The sequence below is a fragment of the Aegilops tauschii genome, chromosome 2 (assembly GCF_002575655.3).
Source record: "Aegilops tauschii subsp. strangulata cultivar AL8/78 chromosome 2, Aet v6.0, whole genome shotgun sequence".
In the NCBI taxonomy this organism is placed as follows: Eukaryota; Viridiplantae; Streptophyta; class Magnoliopsida; order Poales; family Poaceae; genus Aegilops; species Aegilops tauschii.
In genome coordinates this window covers 107,385,426-107,394,514 of record NC_053036.3, presented here as the reverse complement: position 1 = coordinate 107,394,514, position 9,089 = coordinate 107,385,426, and the positions used below count along the sequence as shown (strand labels likewise).

At 49.6% G+C, this 9,089-nt stretch overlaps 1 pseudogene; it reads left to right on the top strand.

Moving 5' to 3' along the window:
* The first annotated feature begins 4,619 nt into the window (after nucleotides 1-4,619).
* LOC109777409 (cytochrome P450 709B1-like) lies at nucleotides 4,620-7,119 on the top strand (annotated as a pseudogene).
* The last annotated feature ends 1,970 nt before the right edge of the window (nucleotides 7,120-9,089 follow it).

Below are 9,089 nucleotides of genomic sequence, written 5' to 3'. Positions count from 1 at the left end.
TTAAATTTATAGTCAAAGTTCGACCTCGGAAAGCGCGGGCGCACTATATTTTAAAATGGAGGGAGTATATGAGATGCAGCAACCACACGAACCGCCTCTCTTTTCGCTAGCGAATTTAGCCTTCTAACATTCCAGGATATGATCGAACAAGAAGAACTACTCATAGGGACACCGTAGATTTCCCAGGGAGCTAAAATTACTAATGAAGATGAACACCACCACCAACCTTGGCACATCTACAACAACCAATAGGCCCCAAATTCTGCAGATGAGATGACGAGCACATAGCCCTAACAGCTACTCTCTCCGTTCCTAAATAGTTGTCTTTCTAGACATTTCAAATGACTACCACATACGGATATATGTAGACATATTTTAGAGTGTAGATTCACTCATTTTGCTCCGTATGTAGCCACGTGTTGAAATGTCTAGAAAGACAACTATTTAGGAACGGAGGGAGTAGAATCAAACCTAACTCAAGCCAACTTAAGGCTGACCACCACCAAAGACTAAGCTTAGAGAGGACTAACATAACTAAACATAAGCCCCTGGGCAGCTCCATCAGGGCCAGCAAGCCCTGCACGATGGGGGAGCATCTGGATCCAAGTGGGTGAGCTTGGCGAGGCCGACGATATCTTCTTCAGTGAGCGGCTCCTCAAACCTCTTGATCATGGCGACAACAACTCTGGGTGTCATCTTGTCCTTGGGCCCTAAGAGCCCGAGCTCCCGCACGATCCTGAGTGTGGCCTATTCGCCATCGGAACAGGAGGTTGCTTGGGGCGTGCTCTGACGAACAGGGACCGAGGCCGCCCTTGTCTTCATGGGCGCAGATGGACGCGGGGGGGGGGGGGGGGGGGGGGGGGGGGGGGGGGGGGGGATCAGTGATCAACGGCGCTGAGACGTCGGTGAAGGCGGAGGACCGTGGTTGGAGAGTTGGCGTTGCCAATGGCCAACTGTTTCACACGCTCGGTAACTGATCCGAGCTGGACAGCAACCAAGGTGGCTGGTCGGGGCAGCAGCATGGAGCTGAACAACGACGGAGGAAGCTGGGGCAGCAGCTTGGCAGACAAGGGTTGAGTGAGTTTCATCCACCAGGGGAGTCGCGCGCGAGGGGCGTGCTGCCTTCTGGCTTGTCATTGAAGGCCAGCGGCTCCTTGAGAGAAGCAACGATGTTGATGTCGATCTCCGGGGCCTCGTCGGTGCCACACACCGGTGAGGCAGCTGCGGCTCATGGGCACCGTCGAAGAGCTGGCAACGGGGTCCCGTGAGGCTTGGCATTGGGCGTCGTCTGGATCTTTAACAGTGGTTGTTGCCTTGCTAGCAGTGCGCAGAGCACGAGAGGGGGCTGCGTGCATGCCTCTGTTAACCGGGTTGTGCTGGCGGCTAGCGGGGGTGCGGCTGCGGTGCCGCTGTTGTGGCTCGATCGCCTGGACCTTGTTAGTCGGACGCGGGAGTTTGGTCTATGGGACATCTACACCGTATATAGAAAACAAATAGTAACTCAACAAAAAGTCAAAAAATTCTGAAAATATTTTTGAAATAAACTTAACCTTCCATTGTACTTGTGAGAAAATTTTCACAAAAAAATCCCCCTTTGACTTCTTTTCAAAAAAGACAATTTTTTTATCAAAATAGTGTGAATGGTGACCTATAATAGTAAAAAAAATGTCTTTTTCGCTATGATGTCAACGTTGGTTTTTCTTTTCGTGAAAATTTATATACTACTGCAAAAGTAAGTCATGTTTATTCTGAAAATACTTCTGAATTATTTTAACTTTTTATTTAATTATTAAAAAAATCTTTATATATGGTGCATATACGACCAGAAACCAGAGTGTGTTTCCCATGTTAGTCCTGCCATACACGTGCACGGCAGTTATATATTGACTTCTGTCAAGCTCGACATCGACAGGTACTTAAGCTGAATCGTTTCAAAAGCAAAATGGCATATGCATGTCGGCGCGGCAAAAGTTAGTAAACGTGCGCTGGCGACGATCGGCGGCGAGTGACAACAACAAAGCTCAAGGGAAAAAGGCTTGGCATTATTTAACGAGAACTCAGGGCCTTGCCACTGAGTAGGCTTTTTTTTTTTGGCGACAAAGCGGCACTGAGCAGCTGGCTGGTGATCGAAGGAAATAGTTGAAGTCGTACCGCGTGTGTGGTGTCCGTGTTACTAATTGTTTAAGAACGCATTTTTGTGTAGGTTGTTGCTCTAATCACAGCTCTGGGAGCTCTTTATGTCCTTCTCGACGCTCCTGTGAGTATTAAAATGTCCTTTCGCGTTCGCTTAACGGAATTAGAAGCTCAGGTGAAGAAGAAGAAAACTCACGGACCCGATTTCTGTGCGCAAGCATCACTACGTATCTTGTTACCCAAGGACCATGCTTGACAAGAATTGGATTCTTGGCGAGGAAGACACGTCAAGTGGGACAAATCAAGTACGGAGTACCGTGTTTGTGTTAGGTCAACTCCAGCGCACGACCTCAAACGAACGTCCGTTTTAACCTGCTTTCGTTCGTTTGAAGCGGCAACGGGTCGCCCATGTCCGCTTGGGGCCGTTGTCATGTCGGTGCGCCTAAAGCGCGGCCACATCTATATCATGTCCGGGGTGGGCGTGATATAAAAAAGTCGCAAAAACTCAAAGAAATGCCGAAAAAAATCAAATAAACGAAAACATAAAACCACTAAAACATAATTGTTTCACAGCCCTAGAATGGCTCCGTTCCACAGTTCTTAACATAAACATAACTAACTAAAAAAACAAAAGAAAAGCGCTGATGCCGTGCCCGTCGCCGTCTTCTCACGCGTCGTCGTTGTCGTCCTCATCGCCAGTGAGGTCGATGTAGGGTGGCGGCGTCCAGAGGTGGGCCGGTCCCTGGAAGGTGGGAGGCGCCTGCACCACCTCACCCCGTGGCAACGTCTCGCGCTCCAGTGACCGCGGCGGCGTAGGGCACCAGTTCACGGCCCCAACGGCGTCGGCCATGTCCGTGGCCGTGCATGACCAGCTCCACCGTTGTCCAACCAAGCCCGAGTGGAACGCGGCGACGGGCTGCTCCTCCAGCACCTCCTCCCTCATCTCCAGCTCCGACACGGCCACGTCACCGGCTGCAGAGAGGGCAATCATGGTGTCCAGGCCCTCCCATTGGCGCTCATCGTGCGTGTTCATGGAGTCTTCCATGACACGTTGAAGGAGCCGGACCTCCTCCTCCTTTGTCATGCGAGGAGGTGGTGGTGGCGACGGAGAGGGCGAAGGCGATGGCGTCGGCGTGATGTCGTGCACCCGTGTACGCCCGCGCACCTGGGAGGGCTCGGAGCACGCGCTCGGCGCTCTGTCTGTGGCCGCCGCGGGCCAGATGAGGTGCCAGCAAAGAAGGACGCGCGCCGCACGTCGTGCTCGTCCCGAAACCATGTGTCCCACAAGGCGGAGTTGACGCATACCTGGGGTCATAGTACAGGTCGTCAGGCAGGAAGCGGCTGCGGCGTTCGATCTCCTTGCGGCGCCACGGCCGCTCGTCGGTATCGGTGGGATCGGCACCTGATCTGCGAACAAATGCCAGTTATTAGGCAGGTGAACGGCGTCCTGGTCTCCCAATAACGACGGCAAACATCCGCATGGATGTAGTGCCGGGCGCGCTCGCCGGCAGCCGGAGGGGCGATGGTGAATAGGGGAGGCGTCGTGGGGGTGATGCGGGCTCTGCTTTGACGTCGCGGCCGCGGCGGCCCAAGGACGAACCAGCCTCGTGGCCGTGTGCCCCCTTGCGGCCGCTGCTCCATCACACCATGGCTGTCGGTGGCCGGTGAGCTCGAGGAAGGGGAAGAACTAGGGTTTGGGTGTCGGGTTTTGAGGAGGCAACACGGACTGGAGTGAGAGCATGGACTGCGACCGGTCCACGGCTTTCCATTTAAAAAAGAACGCCTACCGCTCGCCTGGGCCGTTGACAGGTAGGGCCTTCCGCGCGTGCACATTTATGTTGTGCGGTGGGAGGTAGGTGGCCGCCTGCGATACGGCACCGATGCGGACGAGCGACGTGTCCGTTTGCTGTCTGTTTAGATCCAAACCGAACATGTGTTGTGCTCGAAATGGGTCGGACCGGACACAAAACGGACAAGATGGTCCAGGGCATCGCGTGCTGGGCCGTGAAGTCTATCCGTTTTGCCCTAAACGCACGGGACCGGATGAATGGGGTCACCCGCTGGAGTTGGCCTTAACAGGCGAGACATGTCGTGGTATGTATGCGACATGGTGCCGCTAGCCGTAGGAGGACCTGCAGTTTCTCTAGAAGCCGACTCAAAGAAAGAAAAGTTTCGCTAGTACATAGCACTAGCACCCTGCACCCCCGTGCTGATATGCTGTCGGTCTCGACCTGCAGGACCACGCCAAACCACACGTTTCGCACGAGCTGGGGGCCAACCAACAATCCAGCTGCTGCGCGTCGGGCCTGAACCTGCATGCATCACAGCTGACGCCACTCACCCCGCGGCGAAACGCCAGCGAGTAGCCAGCACCCCGGCGTAACTCGGCGACCCGAATGGCTGAATCCATGGTCAAAGCGCAGCCCACGAACCTGCTATAAATCATCCGCCTCCCCGACCCGAGTCTTTCACAACAGAAACACACGTCTCCCAGTCTCTCTCAACCAACTCAAACAGCGGAGGCATCTCCCAGGTCGCTGATACCTTCTCCGCCGCCCTACCGACATGGGTCCCCTTTGGATGGCGGCGGCGGGCGTGGCGGCGGTGCTGGCGTCGTGGGCGTTCAACGCGCTGGTGTACCTCGTGTGGCGGCCGCGCGCCATCACCCGGCAGCTCCGCGCGCAGGGCGTCGGCGGGCCGGCCTACAGGTTCTTCGCCGGTAACCTCGGCGAGATCAAGCGGCTCCTCGCCGCCACCGCCGGCGCCGTGCTCGACGTCGGCTCCCACGACTTCGTCCCCAGGGTGCAGCCGCACTTCCGCAAATGGATCCCCATCCACGGTACGAACTACGAAGCCGAGCTTGTAAACTCCTCTCCTCCAGCAGATCAGATCTACGTAGTTCGTGTTCTTAGTTCTTACGCTGTTTCTTGCTTGCAGGGCGCACGTTCCTCTACTGGTTCGGATCCAGGCCGACCCTGTGCGTGGCCGACGTGAACGTGGTGAAGCAGGTGCTCTCCGACCGCAGCGGGCTGTACCCCAAGAACATCGGCAACCCGCACATCGCCCGGCTGCTCGGCAAGGGGCTCGTGCTCACCGACGCTGGAAGCGCCACCGCAAGGTCGTCCACCCTGCCTTCAACATGGACAAGCTCAAGGTACGTGACGTGTGTGTTTTGTTTTCTACTGTACTATATTCATTGCGCTGACAATTATCCAGTTAATGCACCGTGCCATAAAAGGGAAACTAGTAATGTAAGATCACTGTCTTTCCTAAGCAAAAAATACGCGTTATTCAGGAAATCAAGGGACTTATACTCCCTCCATTCCAAAATATAGTGCGCCCGCGCTTTCCGAGGTCGAACTTTGACCATAAATTTAACGAACGAGACCGACTGCGGCGGGTAAAAAATTACATAATTAAAAACTTCTTTTGAATACGAATTCACTGATATAATTTTTGCTCCCGCCGCAATCGGTCTTGATAGTTAAATTTACGGTCAAGGTTGAAGCACGGAGATAGAGGAAGCACTACATTGTGAAACGAAGGGAGTATTAATTTACCTTTTAAAAACAAAAATACGCTGTAATCAGTGTCTTTCCAAAAATGAAAACAATATTGCCTATTTCATAATCGTACCACTTAGAAGGTAAGAGACCGTATGTCCCTTGGATCAAAGAACATAGACAGCTAAAATTGTTTGGGACAATGCTAAAATTTCTCTTATTTCTATGCCGGCCAGATGATGACGGTGACCATGTCCGACTGCGCTGGGTCAATGATGTCTGAGTGGAAGGCAAAGATGGAGAAGGGTGGCGACATAGAGATTGAGCTGAGCAGCCAATTTGAGGAGCTAACCGCTGATGTGATCTCGCACACGGCATTCGGGAGCAGCTACGAACAGGGGAAAAAGGTCTTCTTGGCACAGAGGGAGCTCCAGTTTCTTGCCTACTCCACTGTATTTAACGTACAAATCCCAGCATTGAGGTAAATACAAGTTCTTTTTCCTGTACCATTTCAATTCAAATCAAGACACACCATACATTTTCACATGGCAAAAATAAATAATTACGCCATGTATGTTTGTGAAATTAATCAGGTACCTTCCAACTGAAAAGAACCTTAAGATATGGAAGCTTGACAAGGAGGTGAGGAGCATGCTCATGAACATCATCAAAACCCGCCTTGAGAACAAAGACACCATGGGTTACGGCAACGACCTACTCGGGCTCATGTTGGAGGCGTGCGCACCAGAGCATGGGCAAAATCCTATTTTGAGCATGGACGAGATCATAGATGAGTGCAAGACCTTCTTCTTCGCAGGGCATGACACCAGCTCACACCTGCTCACATGGACCATGTTCTTGTTGAGCACACACCCAGAGTGGCAGGAGAAGCTCAGAGAGGAGGTGCTGAGGGAGTGTGGCAATGGGGCTCCCACCGGAGACATGCTCAACAAACTGCAGTTGGTCAACATGTTCTTGCTGGAAACTCTTAGGTTGTATGGCCCTGTAGCTGTCATTCAGAGAAAGGCATGTTCAGATCTCGAGGTCGGTGGCATCAAAGTGCCCGAAGGCACAGTGCTCACAATCCCCATCGCAACGATACATCGTGACAAGGAGGTCTGGGGGGAGGACGCCAATGAATTCAAGCCTATGAGATTCGAGAATGGAGTGACACGAGCCGGAAAGCACCCCAATGCCTTGTTGTCTTTCTCTAGTGGGCCTAGGTCTTGCATAGGGCAAAACTTTGCTATGATTGAGGCCAAAGCCGTGATCGCCATGATTCTTCAGAGGTTCTCATTCTCCCTATCCCCTAAGTACGTCCATGCCCCGATGGGCATGATCACAGTGCGACCCAAGTTTGGGCTTCCCATGGTCCTTATGAGCCTAGAGATGTAGTGTTGTGTTGAGTACAACACAATTTTTTTATTGGTCTCATTGCAAATGTATTTTTTTGGAAAGCTACTATGCTGGACTTTATTGAGAACTAGATAGATCATTCACAAGTTTTTATTTATAAAGTGGGTTCCTTTCTTATAAATTGTGGTCAAAGTCTAGAGGGTATGCCTAAGATGCATTTCGGTGTTCTACCTATGTGAGTTCTCTCCAATGTCTCCTCAAGATACTATCACAACATGGGTAGACAAGGAATTAGGTGAGATGGACTTCGTATTTCCCCCCAGAAGTTAAGCTCGTGTTTATTTCTAGGACGAAGCCTAAGCATATAGGTTGTAAAAACATTGACTCACTGCACTTATGATTGAACTCCCAAGGAGCAATCCGCAAATAATTGCAAATTGTTATTGTAAACTCAATCATAGGTTTAACATCTAAGGTTGCCATACCACCGTATGATATAACTCAATACTCATGGCATTTGGTTCTATCACGCATGTATCCCCTCCATCATTTATCATAAAACATTGCAATCTCTATTTGTTCCCCCAATATATGCATACACTTGTACAAAAGACAAAAACTATAGCATAGAAATTAGCATACATATGTGCAACCAATCTTCATACTATTTTGACAATGTCGTAGAACAAATAACTACTCAAACATAGATGTAAAGACGTAAAAAATTATGGGGAAACATTTCATATAACAAGACATCATGTTTTCCAAAGGATTGCATATGTTTTGTGATGGAGATGCCACAGATAGATGAGGAAGATGCGATGAAAGAAATGGGGATGATGGTGCTGATGTTGGTGCTCCTGAAACTGTTTCGGCACCGCAGGGGAAAGGAGAGGTGTTTCCTCTTTGGTTTTTGTTGGCTGTGGTGGTGGAGAACGAGAGTCTCTCTGGAGATTGGAGCTATCTTTTGGGAGAGACTATTCTGGATGGTGAAATATGACACATCAACACTATTTCATTAATTGCGGGAGATGTATGATTCTACAAAAATCTGAAAAGTATTTTTTTTTAAATGTCCACGTGCACCTACCTTCCAAAAAGTAGACAAAAATTGTGAGGGGCCCATGCGGCTATGCCACGTTGCTCGTAAGTCGTGTGGGACTCACATGATTCCCCTGACTGCACCATTTTTTGTGCCATCGTTATCCAGGAAGTTTTGCATTTGTTGTTTTTTCTTCGTAATTTTACCACTTCGGGAAGGTTCATGTAATCACCAACATTAAACATATAGATCTTCCCCTTGTTGATGGTTCGAGGATATGCTTCCGGAGTGATAGCTCCTGGACTGTCATCTGGTTAGACCACCCAACATTGATGTGCCAACGGTGGTATCTTATTGTTATGCCCTTTATCAATTGACATGTCTCTTATAGGTTTTGTGGTACAAGTTCGTAGATGTTGTTGTAAGGCATGTCCTATGGAGAGGGTCTTGAGTTTTTTTTCTTTATTTTTTGTAAGATCTTTGTTTCGACATTAATTAATGTTATGTTACAACTGACTCAGAAGATTGGAGCCATTCTTCATTTTTGATAAAAAATCTTCTAAGACTCCCTCCGTAAAGAAATATAAGAGTGTTTAGATCAGCAAATAATGATCTAAATGCTCTCACATTTCTTTACAGAGGGGGTATTTATCTACAAGTTTGTCAAGTCGAGCAAAATTTTAAAATATAGAATGATTTAATTTTTGTCCAGATTCTGGCTGGTGCAAGTTGGAGAACCCATGATCCCTCGGCGACATTAACTTTTTGTGTCTGGCTCAGACGATGTTTCTTGATATTACGAGTGGTGATCATCTAAACCCTACCCCCTAGCGGTAGTTTTATTTATACTTGGTTTTCATCTGGTTTTCCTCAATTAATCGGACAACTATCTTCTTCTATGAGATGACATAGCTTCTGTCCTTGCCTGGGGAAGCATTTTGTAGGAAACGGCTTGCTATTTCTAAACTTTTTTTTAGAAAAGGAGGATATACCCCCGGCCTCTGCATCTGGACGATGCATACAGCCATATTATTAATTATTCACAAAGACCATAC